At 38.7% G+C, this 17,153-nt stretch overlaps 1 protein-coding gene across 1 annotated transcript in view; it reads right to left on the bottom strand.

The window, feature by feature from the left end:
- Nim1k (NIM1 serine/threonine protein kinase) overlaps positions 1 to 17,153 on the bottom strand; it is a 58,283-nt gene that overhangs the window by 30,539 nt on the left and 10,591 nt on the right. The window contains exon 2 of the mRNA XM_004848563.4: positions 12,842 to 12,965. The gene's annotated coding sequence lies outside the window, so the exon portion shown is untranslated. The remainder of the gene's footprint in view (positions 1 to 12,841; positions 12,966 to 17,153) is intronic.

The following is a 17,153-nucleotide window of genomic DNA, read 5'->3' as shown; positions in this document are numbered from 1 at the left end:
GCATAACACACAATGGGGCAAAGATAGAATACCAGTTACAGAGAGTTTAGATTTTAGTTTTCTGATACTTTAAAATTAGTACCTTCATGGGAGTCAATGTACAAATCCTTATTGAGGACTGGTCATGTTAAAAAAAAACTAATATGATACAAATAAGTATGCTATTGTTTTAATAAGTACAACATTCACTTATGAATAATGAATTAATTTCAAGAAAATAATACCATCCATACTTTTCAGTTAATACTATTAACCTAAATTTCATTGGCTTGAAGTTTAATTTGTACTTGGTAAATGTGTTTTGCTTTATAATTCTATACAAGTTTTAAGGAAAAGGAATTTGAATGGAGTTCTATATATTTTTCAGTATCTCTACTATAAAATTTATATTTATTTATAATAAAATAATTTCAGTCCCAAGCAGAACATTTTATTCCTTTAAAAATTATCAGTTGGGCTGGGGATTTAGCTCAGTGGTTTCACTGCCCGCGGCGCAAGTACAAGGACCCAAGTTCGATCACCGGTACCAGGAAAAAAAAAAATTTATCAGTAGATGACACAAGTTTGAGAGGCTCTGTCTTTGAGGGAGATTCTCCCAAATCAAACAATTAAATGGAGTTATTTCAGTAAGTACTAAGTCAGCATCAGAATCAGGTTAGGGGCTTGGCTTTCCCACTAAATGTTTGTATGACCTTGAGCAAGTCCCTTTGCCTCTCTGAACATCAGTGCTTTTACTGGCATGTGGGAATACTGAACTCCATGATGCTTTCAGACCTTCTGGGAATCTGAAATTAACAATATAGGGTAAATTCCAAAACATTTTTGAGGAAAAAAACCCTGAAGTTCAAGAGTCACATTGCCCCCTTCTGGACTATTGTTGTACCCACATGGGAGAGATCATTAAAAAGTCATAAACCTAATTGGACAGGCTGAGATATTATCACCCAATTCTCTTTTCCCATCACAAACAATTTAGAGCCAGATGCCGAATGTTCAAATAGAAATGTTAGAACAACTGTCAACACAGAAGGTGGGGTTCTGGAGAATTTTATACACAATTTTACCTTCATCTATTCCCCAATATAAGAAATACTATCCATTCTTCTTTATCACAGTTACTTCTCAGGAACCTTCCTCCACCCATCATAAACTGTGTGGAGTTCTCTTTTATACTTGCAACATCTGTGGATAGCTGTGTGATTTTTCTCCACCACTTTGCAAAATTAAGGCTTACATTTTAGGCTGTCTCATCAGATTGTAAGCTTCTTAAGGGCAGTGATCATGTTGGGACTTATTTAAACTATGTTCCCAGGAGCCACAGAAAGCAAGACAGCATTTAACGATCAACAAATAGATCAATGATCAGAACAGAGTCCAGAAATTGACCTGCACATGTATAGTCAAATCATTTTGAACTAAGATACTAAGCTAATTGGATAGTAAAAGGAAGTATTTTTTAACAAATGATGGTGAATCAACTGGATATCTTTGTGAATAAAAACTGAACCTCAATGTTTATCAAAAGATAAATTTGGGGTAGATTACAGACTTAAACACAAAACCTAAGTAAAGTTTTTAGAAGTATACAAAAGAATATCTCCAAGATCTTGAAGTAGGTCAAAGTTTTTAGACTAAATACAACAAGGACAAACCTAAAAGGAAAAAAAAACAATGAATTTGACCTTATCAGAATTAAAAATTTCTGTGCAGCAAAAGACATTAAGCTGGACATAATGGTAATGTCTGTAATCCCAGCTACTGAGGAGGCTGAGGGAGGAGGATCTCAAGTTCAAGGCCTGCTTAGACAAATTAGAGAATCTATGTCTCAAAAAAAGAAAATAAAAAGGCCTGGGGATGCAGCTCAATGGTAGAGCACTTGCCCCACATGCAAGGGGCCCAGGATTTAATCCCCAGCACTGCAAAAGTAAAATAAAATTTTAGAAAGACACCATTAAGAAAACCAGTAGGTAAATTATAGAATAGACTACCAAAGCCTCTAAATAATATCTAACACACAATAAATGCTCAGTTAATATCTGTTGAACAACTGTAAAAAAACCTGGGTCTTTTCTATCACAACAGCCACCTATTCTACTGCAAACAGCCATAAACAGTGCTAGTCAGATGAGAAATAAGTTAGATTGGAGGAAGGAAAGAAGCAAGTTTCATGAGACAAAATAAAATGTGTAAAACCAGTCAATTCTACAGAATGTGAGCAGATCACCAGGAGCCCTAAAAATCAGACTAAGCAGGAAGTGGGTAGCTGTAAAATATCCACTAGACTTGAGGTTACTATAAGCCCTGAGCTTGAAGAAAGGCTCTTTGCTCTTTATATTTTCTGTTCTGGGAGCAGCATCTGCCACTGATAAATTAATGACTAATAAGCTCCAATCAGACATTAATCAATGAATTCCCAGAGGCTGCCAATAAGACGTGGACAGAAATATGGAAGAGTATAAGAAGGTTCAGTGAGTTGTGATTTTGGAGGGGAGGTGATATTCAGTGTGAAAAGTAAGAAAAGAATCTGTTCCTGTAGCTCCTTGAAGACAGACAGGGACTATGTCTTTTGCATCTTATGCTCAGCACAATGCTTGGCATGTAGTAGCTGCTCAATAGATGCTCAATGAATGAGTGAAGGATCCATCCTGTGGTTGGTGCAAATTTTAAAGGACAAAGCAAGAGAATTTCAGCCTTAGAAGTCCCAGTGTATTATGGCTTGTATTTCGATGTCCCCTCAAAGTCTCATGCAGTCATAGGTGGGGCTTTTCAGAGGTGCCTGGATCTAGGATGAGCAATGCTTGGATCAAGGATGTGATGCTTGGATTGATTCATAGTGTGATGCTAGGATTAAGATTGCCCCACCCTGGGTGTGAGTGCTACTTGCCCTAAGGGTGTGTAGCATGGATAGAATATAAGGGACAGAAAGAAGATTGCCACTTATTTTCTTGCTCCTTTGCTGCCTCTGCCCGCCACGAACTGTTTCTCCTCTGAGCTGCCCCTCTGCCATGCCACCCTACCTTGGAGACAGCTGATTATGAACTGAAACTTCTACAAATTGTGAGCTACAATAAACCTTTCCTCCCCCTTGAATGTCAGGTATTTTGTCACAGCAACAAGAAAAGCAAGACACCGTGCTCCCAACAAGCACTCTTCTCTGCCTCTTCTCAGAGTCTATGACTTTACACTAACTTAGAATCAGCTATGAGCAAACACAGAATAAACTCTCAGTTTCCAAATAGGATGGTCCTGTTAGTTCACCTTGCAGAGAACCAGCCATGGCAGTGCACACTTGTAATCCTGGCAGTTGGGGGGCTGAGACAAGAGGATTGCTGCAAGTTCGAGGACAGCCTGGGCTACATAGCAAAACCCTGTCTCAAAAAAAAAGAAAAAGAGAAGAAAAAAAGCCTATTTTGTGCATATAAAACATAACATCTTTACATTTTAAAATGGTACTCAGGAAACAAAATGAAAACAAAGGATATTTACATTTCCTCATAGTACTATTCCTATGGGTATTGTAGGATCAAAAAAAAGTATGTAGGGCCGGGGATTTAGCTCAGTGGTTTCGCTGCCTGTTGTGCAAGCACAAGGACCCAAGTTCGATCCCCGGTACCAAAAAAAAAAAAAAAAAAGTATGTGGTTTTTTAGAAATAAAAAAATTCATTTGATGGAAACCAGAAAAGCCTCTGGAGAGGTAGAAAATTCATAAATCATGCAAGTACAAGTAACCATTCTGGACTGTACATGAAGAAAGACATGTCATCCCCAAATGTGCCTTATATTTGAAGGGAGCCTTATAAATAATGATATACATTCATTAAAGAATGTGAATCATAGAGTCAGAGATCACACAGGTCTATCTGGCTGGAAAAACAAAATAAACTGCCCTTTAAAAGGAGAGAAGGAAAAAGAAAAAAAAAGGAGAGGAAGAAGCAGGGCAAGGTGGCAGATACCTGTAATCCCAGCACTCAGCCAGGCTGAGGCATGAGGATTACAACTTCAAGCCCAGCCTGGGCAACTAAGCAATTTAGGGATACTCTGTCTCAAAATTAAAAATGTTTAAAGAAAGAACAAGGGCTGGAGATGTAGGTCAGTGTGAAGGTCCTGAGTCCAATCCGCAGTACTACAAGGTAAACAGGAATGAATGAATGAATGAATGAATGAATGAATGCAGTGGAAGGGGCTTCTCCTGTCTGGCTGTACTTTTGCTGCTCCAACAGCTGCTGGGTACAGGTGGCTGAACAGAGGACCTTGGTGACAGATAAAGAGAAAGGGAAATATAATTAGAGACATTTTCTTCCCCAGAGCGGGAACTGATTTGGGGCTGATTGAAGAGGTGATTACACACTGTCAGAGAGGCAGTTTAAGTGATGCCCACCAGGGAGCCAGCAGGCTTTCTGAGCCAGTTTTGAGAATTACACACTGCTCCATGGTGCTTGCTAATTGACCCAGTATTTCTGGCTGAAAAATTTTCCCCGGAGAGACAAGTAAAAGTAGATAATGAGCATCTCTCATCTCACAGGACAGCTCTTGAAGCAAAGCTTAAGCCCTACAGACTAGATGTTATTTAAATGTAGAAAACTGCAAAAAGATCATAGACTGAATATGAAGAGATTCAGAAGTATGCATCGAGGGTTTTGCTGTGATTCTCACCCCTCACTGACTTCCCTCCCTGCAGTCCATAACTACATTAGCTTGAATTTGACGAATTACTTACAACTGTGAACATAATGAGTGTGCAGTGCAAACAACTATTGGGTACACGGAATAGGCTTCATAATAGTAGTCATTATTCACTTAAGTGGTGTGATATTTAGATCTAAAATGTCCCCCCAAATCCTCATGATTGCAGAAGGTGACTGGATCTTAGTGGCGCTATACTCATCAGAAGATTCATCCATTGATGAGTTCAGTAGCTAAATGTTCTGTTAGCAAAGAGGGTCTCATTGGAGGTGGCTCACTGGGAGCATGACCTAGAAGGGTGTAGTCTTGTCCTTGGCTTCTCTCTTTGCACTCTGCTTTCTGGCTGTCATGGATTGAGCATCTTTTCCTCCACCATGCCCTCCCACCATGTCATTTCTCCCTTGGAACCAGCTGACCATGGACTGAAACTGTGAACCAAAATAAAGCTCTTCTTTTTTAAATTGTGGGTGTGGGATATTTTGTCCCAGCAACAAGGAAGTAACTGAGACAAGTGGAGATCTGGTGTTACATATATGCTAAAGATACTGTATCTGCAAGTTCAGGAAAAGTTCTACATGTGTGAATTCTCAACTCTTGTCAGGGTGGAGGGAAGCAAAATTAAAGTGGTGGTGGAGAAATCAAGATGTTCCACATTTTACCATGCATACTTCTGCATATGGATTTGTTATTGTTGTTGTTTTGCCTATCATTATAACTGAGATTTTCTTGGCTTAAGGGCTAAGGATATATATTAATCTCTCCTGATATCTGCGAGTGTGCCTGTCTCTGATATAAAAGTGTCTCTTCCCTGATACAATAAGCTGGCCCCACCTGCCTTGAACAATTTTGTCCAACACTCAAAACTGAGATTTTCCAAAGTTTTGAATCCAGATATAGGATGACTGGGAAAGAAATACTATTAGGCACCAAGTCAGTGGCATAGTTATCATGACTATAGAATACAGCCCCCAGCAGAGGTGGTTGGTCAAATACTGGGGGAGGAACACCTGAAATAGCATGTAGGGGTGCCTGCACCCTCTATGGGGCCTGGGGAGAGAGAGGGGGGAGATTAAGCTATAATCAGGAATATTTGGGGTAGGCTCTCTACATTTGTTTTTGTTTCTCTTGAAGTTAGACCTTTGAGAAACCTGGAAGAAGCATAATGCACACTCCCCAGTGGAGTCTTTGATGTTCCAGAAGCTTCAGGAACAACCCCCAGAAACCTGTTTAGCTGCTACCTGAGTCTTGTTCCAAGATGGATGGATTTTCAGTCTGGAGGTGGGTCAGTTATGCCTGACAATGGGATAAATCTCTATCAGGCTGCATCCTCTTCTTTTGTCATTGAGCCATTGTCCCAGAGTTACCAAGGAGACTAGGGACCCTGCTGAGCCTCTTATCTTAAATCAAGTTTGAGTCACAACAGAGCTATGCAGGAGCCATGTCACAGACTTAATCTTATCCTAGGATTTATGGATATGGAGGGATTTATTTAGGGCCCTCCAATGAGGGTGGTTAAAAATGCCCCTTGGAGACTGGCTGGCCAAGTGCAAAGGATGGAGGAAAGGCGGGCCTGCCACCTTCAGTGATAGAAACCCAGGTGGGAAGGAAGCTCCCCCGCTGCCATCCCAAGCTCCTAGGGCAGAGAAGGTGAGCCACGTGGGCGCCAGAAGCACCCCCTCCTGTGGAAATGAGAGGACACATACACAAACCTCAAAAACAGACTTCTGGATCACCTACAGCAACCCCAAAGGGAAACAAGATGGAACAATCTGATACTCAACTACCTGGACTCTCTGAACTGGCAACAAAAGAGGATCTGGGAAAAATGAAAACAGAAATAATTACACAGATAACAGCAAAGATTTTGCTCATGGTGCAAGACATGATTAATAAATCTAGAGAGGACACAGATAAAAAAATAGAGGATCTGAGGAATATGATGGAATCCCAATACAGGAAACAAATGGAATCCATAAAACAGATACAAACAGATTTCCAAGAGATTAAAAACTCCATCGAAAGTCTGCGCAGCAGAATGAATTGATGTGAGGATAGAATTTCACATATAGAAGATAAGATTGCAATTAGTGAGGAGGAAAAGAAAAATTGCTTTAAAATTGTAAGGGAACATGAGAAATCAATCCAGCAGCTGCTAGACGATGCAAAGAAGAATAACATAAGACTGATTGGACTCAATGAAGAAAAAGGAGAGAGTGCAGATGACATAAAAAAACAGTTCACAGAAGTGATGGCAAAAAACTCCCCAAGGAGGGGAAAAGAACTTGACATACAGATAAGTGAGGCATATAGGACTCCAGCTAGCCTTAATAAAAAAAAATCTACACATAGGCATATAATAGTTAGGATTCCAGAAATCTAACAGAAGAATAAAATTCTACAAGCAGCGAGAGAAAAGAAACAAATCACAAAGGAAAGCCCATCAGAATCACAGCAGACTTCTCAATGCAAACCCTCAAGGCAAGAAGAGCTTGGAGTGATGTATTTCAAGCCCTAAAGGAAAACAGCCTCCAACCCAGATTGATGTACCCTGCAAAACTATCTTTCAAAATTGATGGAGAAATAAGATACTTTCATGATAAAGAGCACCTCAGGAACTTCATGAATATCAAACCGGCACTCCAAAAACTTTTAGACAATACCCTAGGAAAAGACAATGAGGATCACAACCCCAAGAAACCCAGCAGAATGAATCCATTGGGTGTGACAAATTAAACCCAAAGGGGGAGAATCCAACAAAAAGAAAAAGTCATGACAAGGCTTTTAAAACTTTTGATTTCATCTCCCTAATGAGTGTATACTTCAATCTTATTATTGTACTGATTAGTATTTTTCTGATTCTAGAGTTGCACACCATTCCTTGTGCTATACTGGCTATTTATCATCTTCTTATGTCTACATTTTAATTGGGTTGTCTATTAATGAGCTGTAAGAATTCTTTATATATTCTGGTCATAGGTTATATGCATTGTAAATATGGTCTGTTTAAGGACTATTTTTCATTTTAATGATGTCATTTAAAGTTCTAAATTTTGATGGAATCTCATTTACCAATTTTTTTCTTTTATACATCATGTCTTTTGTATCCTAGGTAGTTCTTGCCTACCCTGAATTCATAAATATTTTCCCTTATAATTTCTTCTTAAAGTTTTATACTTTTAGGCTTTCTTATTTAGGTTCATAGATCCCTTCAAGTTATTTTCATGTATGGAAAAAAAGGGTTGAGGTTAATTTTTTATATATGGATACCAGGTGTTCTAGTGCCATTTGCTGAAGACACTATCTCTTCCTCAGCTCTTGAATCGAGTTTATATTCTATAAAATGCTAATGTTAAATAATCTTTCAAAACTCAGTGGACCATATATGTGTGGTTCTAGTTCTAGATTCTCTGTTTTATTCCAATGATCTATATGTCTTTCCTTACACCAACACTGCCTTGATTACTGTAGCTTTAGAAGAAGTCTTAAAGTTGGGTGCTAAACGTCTTTCAACACTGTTTTTGTTTTTATTTTTGTTTTTGGCTTTTCTGGGTCCTTTCTACTCCTACATAACTTTTAAATTTCAATATCTAGTTCTTCATTTATAGCAAATATACACAGACCTGAATTTTTATATATACCTTGTGTTTTCTAATCCTGCTAAATTCAAGTACAAGTTTTAGGGGCTCCTAGAGATTTCTTAGTATTTTCTCTGTAGATGATCATTTCATCTACATATAAAGATTTTGCTTCTGCTGTGCCAATCCTATCCTAGTTGTGTCATTTTATTGCCAGACTATTTTGATGGGGACTAGGTTTCGAAGTTTAATGGACAGATAAAGAGTAAGCATATCTGCTCTTGTTCCCCACCTTAAGGAGAAAGCATTGTATCTTCTCCATTCATACAAGGCGTTCTCGCTGGAAGTATGGAGTACATGTCTTTAATTTGTTGAGAAGTTTCTGTTCTACTTCTAGTGTCCTGATAGCTTTTACCATGAACAGCTGTAGAATTTGGTCCAATACTTTTCCTCCAACTAGTGACAGGATTATATGGCTTTTTCCTTTCCTCTGTTAAAAGGATGACTTTTGGGGGTGGATCTTCCAATGCTGAACCAACACTGCCATCCCTATAACAAAACCACTTTCTACATCCTGCCAGATCTGACTTCTAATAGTTTGTTTTGTTAAACAAATTTCTATCTATGTTCATACTTTTTTCTTCTATTATCTTCATCCAGTTTTAGGATTAGCACAATGTTGATTTCCTAAAATGAGGGGAGAAGTGGTCCTTCTTTTTTCTGCTTTAATTGTTTGATATAATTTGTCAGTTAAAATGTTTATGAGCCTGCTGTTGTCATATAGGTAGGTTTTCAAGCTAGGAATATACTTTCTTTAATAGGTGCTATTCAAATTTTATATTTCCTCCAGAGTTAGTTTCATTAATTTGTCTTCCAAGGTACTTCTTAGAAGTTGTCAAATTTATTTCAAAAAAGATTTTTGTAATATGCTTTCTACATCCTTTAAAATTCTGTAAAATCTGTGGTAATGTCTCCTAGATCTTAATATTGTAATTTTAAAAATGTATAATTGATGTTGCATAACAGGAAGAAAAGGTCTAAAAGAGCAGGGGAATTGGGAGGGGTAGGGGAAGGGAAAAAAGGGAAAGGAAAAAATATGAGACGAGGAAAAAAATGGAAACAATGTCTTTTTGTTTGTAAAGGGTGGAGGGGGTGAAGGGAGGGCAAGGGAAGGGGAAAAAAATGAGAAACAAGAGACTCATGTAATGGTACAAGATCCCAATGATGAATGTAACTGTATTTTATACCTAAAATGTACCAATAAACTTAATGGGGGGGGGAGAACCCCAGGAAGTCCAGGTGCCATTGGAAGCTTCTCTTTTCCTTTCACCCAATCTTGTCAATTCTTCTACTTCAATACCAATCCTGTTACATAATCATGTCACAGCTGTTCTCCACTGGGCAGGACTGGATCCCACAACAAGTAGAGATGCACTTGCTTTAGGGAACCAGAAATCCAGGGGGCAATAAAAGTCTTAAGATATTTTGATAATTGATGAATGTTTTTCAATGCATCAAAATTATCATTGTAAGAAAAAGTGTAGTTTGGGTTTACTAGACTTATTTTATGGTTAGTATGTAAGTATCCCCAATGGTGCATGTTGTAAAGGCTGACTTTCCAGGGAGGTGCTTTGGGGGTGTGGTAGAAAGTTTAAGAGACAGGGCTTAATGGGAACTCCCCTGGTCTCTGGGTAAATGCCCTTGAAGGGGACAGTGGGCCCCTGTTCCCTTCCTTCTTCCTGTGACCATGAGGCATGTTGTTTCGGTCCACCATGTGCACCCAGCTATCATGTGCTGCCTCACTACAGGCAACATAGATCATGGATTTGAATCTCCAAAACTATGAGCCAAAATAAGCCTTTTTTTTTTAATAAGTTGAACCTCTTGTATTTGTTACAATAATGGAAAGCTGATTAGCACAGTTATCTTTGATTGGATTTTGGATTATATGTGAAGCATGATAAAGGGTATGGCCTCTAACAGTTTGGAGTTTTTTTGTTTGTTTGTTTGTTTGTTTGTTTCAATGCTGAAGATGAATCCAAGACCTCGTCTATACTACATACACACTCCACCTCTGAGCTACATCCTCAGTCAGGCTTCTAACAGTCTTAATCCCCATCTGTATCTAGTTGGTTGAAATAGACATCTTACAGTCCTCCCATTTTCCCACCTTTTCCAGCTCAACTTTATTCTCAAGGAAACCACCTGTGTGATATTCCAAAATGTGAGATTTTACCATATGACTGCTTAAAATCCTCCATTAAAATGACTAGAGGATAAAATTTCATTTCCAATGCATGCTTGTTTCAATCACTTTCCTTGTTGCTGGGACACTAAACTCGACACCTACCACTTGAAAGAGAAGTTTACTTTGGCTTATAGTTTGTAAAAGTTTCAGTCTACACTCCACTGGCTCTAAGCCGGAAAGGATGTGGGGGAGGGTCTTCAAAGGAAAGCCGCTCACATCATGGTGGCCAAGAAGCATAAGGCAAAGAGAGGAACAGAGGAGGGAAATACACCCTGCCAAGTTGGCCCCCAGTAACCCACCTCTTCCAACCAGGCCCCACCTCTTCAAATCACGTTTAGCTATAGGGTCCCATAATTCAATCATCCTTCAAAAACCCTGGCTATGAGCATATGAGGGTTAGGGTGGGGGGAGCATCCAGATATAAACCATTACAATAATCTAGAAAGCCATTCAGATGTGATTCTTCATTTTACTTCTAGGCTCATCTTTCATCTCCTCTGCTCCCACCTGTACCCCTTATACTTGAAGTCCTTAAACATTCCATAAAGTTTCATGAGTCTATTTCTTGGTACATGGCATTTTCTATACCTTGACTGTTCTCAACCCATTCCCTTTTGAGCATTTCAATCCTGTATCCCACTGTAACTTTTCCTTCAACTCCCTTAAGTCTATGATGATCTCAGAGTATTTTGTGCACCCCTCTGTTGAAAATTATCTGTGGCATATTTTTTCATATGCATATGTTGTTTACTTGGCACGACAATGAGGACAGTGAAGGCAGAGATGATGTTTTATTTATCTCTATCTCTAAATAGTGGCTAACACATCATGGGTACTTAGTACATGTTTGTGGAATTGATGAATGAATGAATGAATACAAGTTTTACTTTGTTGCTAAGCACAAATAATAGTCTAAATTATTGCTTTACAAGAGATTAATTTTGGGCTGGGGATGTAGCTCAGTGGTGCAGCGCCTGCCTGGCAAGCTCGAGGCCCAGTTGATTCCCAGTGCCAAACAAACAAACAAACAAACACCAAGAGATTAATTTCATTCTTTTTCTTAGTTTGACCATCTAATAGTTGAAATTTTATTATTAAAATCCAGCCCAAATACTGTCTCCTCTTCTCTCCTCCCTTGCCCTCTGACACTCTTGTGTTTTTTTCTAGCACCTTCCAACCCTGTCTGGTGTTTGAGTTTTGTGAGTACATGCTTGTCCTGCCTCCTCTACTGTGGGTTTCTATGGAACAACTCTTCAGTCTTATTTATTTCTAAATTCAGTAGCCAAAAAGAATCCATAAACCTTGGCTGAATTGACTTGAATTGTACAGTTATTTTTAAAGGTGGCATGAATCCCAGAAGACACAAAAATAGATATTTCTCTCAAAAATATCTTTTTTTTAATCTGAAAAAAAAACTACAAATAGCAGTGAAATTATGAAAAAGAAAAGACAAAAATTTAAAAACAATCAAACTAAAAACAAACCCTTTTCAAGGGCTCCCTCCTGAAACAAGGGCAGGCTTGTAACAAGTACCCCTGTCCAGAGCACCTTGGGCTGGAAATTTTCTGAAACATTGTGGTTTTGATGCCCCGTTGCTTTTGTAGGACATTCTAGGGTCCCCCGTGAAGTACACTGCAAAGGTGGGGAGACATTCCTAAGAAGGCTATTTGAGTTGGGAGCATCGGAATGCTTACAGACCAGCATTTGCTCCAGGCCACAGACAATAAAAACAACGTGATTATGGTTTCCCCTTGGAAGGCTGCTGAGCCTAAAATGTAAGAGAAAAAAGCTTCCATTTTTTGGTCCAGTTTTATTATTTTGGGTGTGATATGTTAGTAGCCTCCAGTGGAATTTACTTTCTTTTAAAGCGCAAAAAACAACCCCTGCTCTATTTTCAAGACTGTCTCTGTACTTCTCCAAACAGCTCTGCAAATACACACACCCATGCACTATCCCTGGCCCTTCTCCCTACTACTCCTTACCTTCTCTACACTTTCCAAGGGAGTCAAAGTGATCAGGAGGTAGCAGTGAATTAATTTCCACCTCTAAGACACTAGAGGATCAGTATTTACTCAGGATTTCAAGGCATCTCTGGTCCTTTCCTTCAAAGTCCAAGGAGTTTTGGTTAAATATTCAGCTCTAAAGGAAAGTTCTGAGATCTGCTTTCATTATTCATACAGTTTACTTCTAAAGTTTGACTTCCCTACCTTAAAATGTCTTTTAATGCCAAGCAGCTTTATATATCCAGTTTCCCTTCTTGGAATACACTTACTCTTTTCTTATTCAGCCTTCAAGCCCCTCATGAAATATCACTTTTTTTGTTCTCTTTACTCACCCATAGTTAATTGCTTCTTCCTCAGTACTCCCAATGACTTCTGCTCACTCTTGGATGATATGAATTATGTTTGGCTTCTCTGAAATTTCTCTCTTCTGCTTCATAACCTCAATTTTCCCGGTATCTAAGGCAAACAAGGATATGGTAGATGCCAAATAAATATTAGCAGAACAAACAAACAAACAAAAAAAGATATAAAATGATGTGTAAAAGGTGCTACAATGTAAATCACAAATGAATAGCACCTGTGGAAAGATAGTTGGAGGAAGCCATTCTTTTAGTTGGTATTCAGAGTGGTACGGCTAGCATTTTATTCACTATATTGGCGAAATAAACTAAAAACTTTAGTAAGTGCTTATTCTACATTAGACATCTATGCTATTGATTTAATCATTATAACAGAATCTGTAATATAGATATTAAAATTCCCACTGTGCTAATAAAATACTACATTTTAGGATGATTGAGGAAAATGTCCAAACCCACAGAGTTAGTGAGTGACAGGGCCAGCATGGGATCCATGGGTTCCCAAAGACTGGATTCACTGGCTGTCTTAGTGCTCCAAGAAACCGGCCAGCACCAGATTCAGCTTGGGCATGGTAGAAACCAGAAATAGTAGCAAAGGTAGGCAAGAGAATTAGAAAAGATTCTCTAAAGTGGCTTTTTAAAAATAAACTGAGTGGGGCCAGGGATTTAGCTCAGTGGTTCTGCTGCCTGCCTTGCAAGCGCAAGGTCCTGAGTTTGATGCCCGGTACAAAAAAACAAACAAATAAATAAACTGAGTGATGAACATCAATGATAGTAATATACAAGTTAAATTATCCTTTATTCCTGACTTTATAATGAACTTGTTATCTTGGTTATTGTTATCCAAACTGACTCAATGAAACTCTAGGTAACCTGGTATAAGTGGATGGTAGTTTACATAGCTCAAGTCCAAAATATTTCGTGATTATTATCACTATTATGAAACAAGGCTAAATATCTCAATAGAAGTTGCAAATAAGTAGAAATACATGACAATTCTTGGTTTACATTGTACATACCATATAGGAAACAAGCTATACCTAAAACTAGAACCACAAGTCCAGCCCTGTTGGAATAGAATATCTGTTGAAAGTTTAGTAGACTATACAAGAAAGTAAAGCTGATTTCACTCATGATATGGATGATGCCAAAATGTGAAACAAAATACCATTAAATGAAATCCAGGAGTATATCTATAAACCCATGCACTAGTAAACTTTCTCCTAAGAATGTAAGCATAGCTTAACAATAATAGGCGAGTAAGGTTGATTCAACACATGAATTGTCTGAAAGGAAATAACAAAAGATCATTTGGGCAGATGCAGAAAAAGCATTCAATAAAATTGAATAGTCTTATTTATAATATTTAATCAACATTATTACTATTACAAACTAGGCATAGTGGGGGAACTTGCTCAATCTAGTTAAACAAATATCTCTTTTTTTGGTACCTGGGTCCTTGCACTTGTGCAGCAGGCGGCAAAACCACTGAGCTAAATCCTCGGCCCAACAAACATCTTTTTAAATGATAAAACATTAGAAGCATTCTCTTTGAAGTCAAGAAGACGAATACGCCTGATAACACTTACTATTCAGTATTTTTGGAGCCTATAGCCAATGAAAGAAGTCAATAAATAAATATTATATTGAAAAGAAAGAAATAATGTTCTTATTTGCAGACAAAGACTTTGAACACAGAAAACCCTAGAGAGTCATAAAATATTAGAATAAATAAGTTCAACAAGTGCTGCTGGAAACAAGATTAATGTGCAAATTCTATAATATTTATATTCACCAATAATAATCCTGTAATAAGGAAATGTAGGAATAAAACATGTCCCAGCCATAAAAGTCACAATAAGATTCATATGAGGTACCTGAGAATAAATCTAGCAAGAGAGATGAGTGACACAGAGGCACTTAGGAAAGCTTACTGAAGAACATACAAAATCTAATAAACCAAAAATATTGTATATTTAATAAGAGAATATTCAATATCATAAAAATGTACATTTTTCCCCAAAGTAACTTTTGTACATTTTATCCAAAATCTCAACTGTTTTTTGTTTTTGTGTATGGATATGCTTAAAATGGTATATTTAATTTTGTGTCCCATAATACATACAAGCAAACAGATCTGCTTTGATTTTAAACTCTCGATTGGTATACCTGCTCTCATCTCCAACATTCAGAACTGCCAACATCTTCCTGCTTTCTAAAAGGCATCTGAGCAAAACTGTCACACGAGTCATTGAGAACAGCCATAGGAGGCTAGAGTTTAAAGCAACTTTCCACATGGCAATGGGTTGCTCTGGGCATGGAACTGAGAGGACTCTTACTTGCCATTTCCAACTGCTAGCTGAAGTAGTAAGTGTTTAGCAGATGATTCTGTCTTCTAACAAGAGAAAGTTGAGGAAATCAAATTCCATCTGAAGATTTCATAAAAAATATGTGAGTTGTTAGGAATGAGGAGGGTAACGTATCAGAGGACATACAGAGGAGGGGTTACAGGAAAGAAAACATTCTCTAAAAACTCTAAACCACATTTACAGTGGTCAGGAATGGGATCCTGGGGTAGGAGCCTAAATAAGATTCTCTGGTACCCTGAAGATATTAATCCAGCATCACCATTTTACAGGCAGTTTAAACATCAGTATCCACGTCCCAGATAGTCCTTAGGCAGTGCATCACTAGAATGCTAACATCTTCCCCTATTTGATAACACTGTTTCCCAAGGGAAAAATCTAAACAAAACCCAGTTAGATTGATTTAACATGAAATTTATCTAGATTCTAAATCTTTCATTGCAAAAATAAAAGTAACAGGGAAATAAGTGCAAAACATTGGGGGTCTGTTTTAGAAAGGAGATGTTTTTATGGAGAGTTTAGACTACCTCTGGTAATGTCACCATAGTTCACTGAAGAAACATGAAACCTTAACATGCTGTATTACTGCAGATGTAGTAATACATGTATGCAGCAGCATAAATTTAATCCTGGAGCACCAAGAACTGCTTTCCTTAGGAACTGATGGGAGGCTAGAAAGCAGACTTTCTTTTGCAGGTACTAAATTGTGAAGGGGCTACAGAGGAGTGGGCAGTTGGGAGCAAAACCGAAAGCCACTAGTAACATTTCAGTAAATAGCAAAGTGGGGATGGATGGTCTAGGGATGTAACAAGTGATACAAAGCTTGGTTAGTGTGCATAAGGCCCTGGGTTTGCTTTTCAGCACTGGGGGAAGGGGAAGGGGACAAGGCTGAAGAACACTCAGCAATACACCCTCAAACTGATCCAACCTCTGAGGTGCCACTAGAAAATCTTAGGAACAGGGCTGGGGATTTAGCTCAGTGGCACCATGCCTGCCTTGCAAGCTCAAGGTCCTGAGTTTGATCCCTAGTCCCCCCAAAAAGAGAAAATCTTAGGAACAAACCCAGATAGGTGAGCTACACCTGGTACTTGGTTTTCTGGACACTGCTGCTCTGTTCTTTGGACCAGGTGTATTGTTAGGTCACTGAATGCTGCAAAATAGCTCAGGACCTGGAATAATATGAGCTTTTTCCCTTGCCCAGGCTGGCCCCAAACTTGTGGGCCCAAGTGATCCTCCTGTTTAAGACCCCCATGTGGCTGGGATCACAGGTATGTGCTACCATGCCAGCTAAAACAAGTCTTTTCCTTCTTTTTCAGCATTCCTCCAGCCTCGCTAGCACACCTTTCACACTGGCCTTCTTTCCCCACTGCTGAGGAAATGTCTTCTCTCAGCCAATAACAAATGGCAGGTTGCTTAGCTGGACTTCAGCCATGTTGTGCTCTCCTGTGTTCTCAGCAGTTTTACTTCTTAATTTCCGTAAGCCAAACTAAGCAGTGTGTCCTGTGATTGTCCAAGTGTACCCCTGGACTTTTAGAAATCCTAAGTGGAGGGGCCTGCAGGATGACTTCATCTCTTATTTTATATCCAAGGAAACAGAGCCAGACAGATAAACTCACCAAATTTCTTTACTTTGTCTCTTTCCACTATGTCAACTCACCAACCTACCCAACAGGATTTAAAAGCCAAGCCAAGGAGCCAGGGATTTAGCTCAGTGGCGCTGTGACTACCTGGCAAGCACAAGGTCCTGAATTCGATCCCCAGTACAAGAAAAAAATTAAAAAAGCCAAGCTAAGGGATAAAATAAATAGCTATAAATATTTTAATTTAAAATTCACTCCAGATGGGGGCCAGGGATTTAGCTCAGTGGTTCCGCCACCTGCCCTGCAAGTGCAAGGACCCGAGTTTGATCCCTGGTACCA

The sequence above is a fragment of the Heterocephalus glaber genome, unplaced genomic scaffold (genome assembly GCF_053883595.1).
Source record: "Heterocephalus glaber isolate CG9 unplaced genomic scaffold, H.glaber_assembly_v1.0 deba00001538, whole genome shotgun sequence".
NCBI lineage: Eukaryota > Metazoa > Chordata > Mammalia > Rodentia > Bathyergidae > Heterocephalus > Heterocephalus glaber.
The sequence above is the reverse complement of the archived record's forward strand: the minus strand, read 5'-3'. Positions and strand labels throughout refer to the sequence as shown.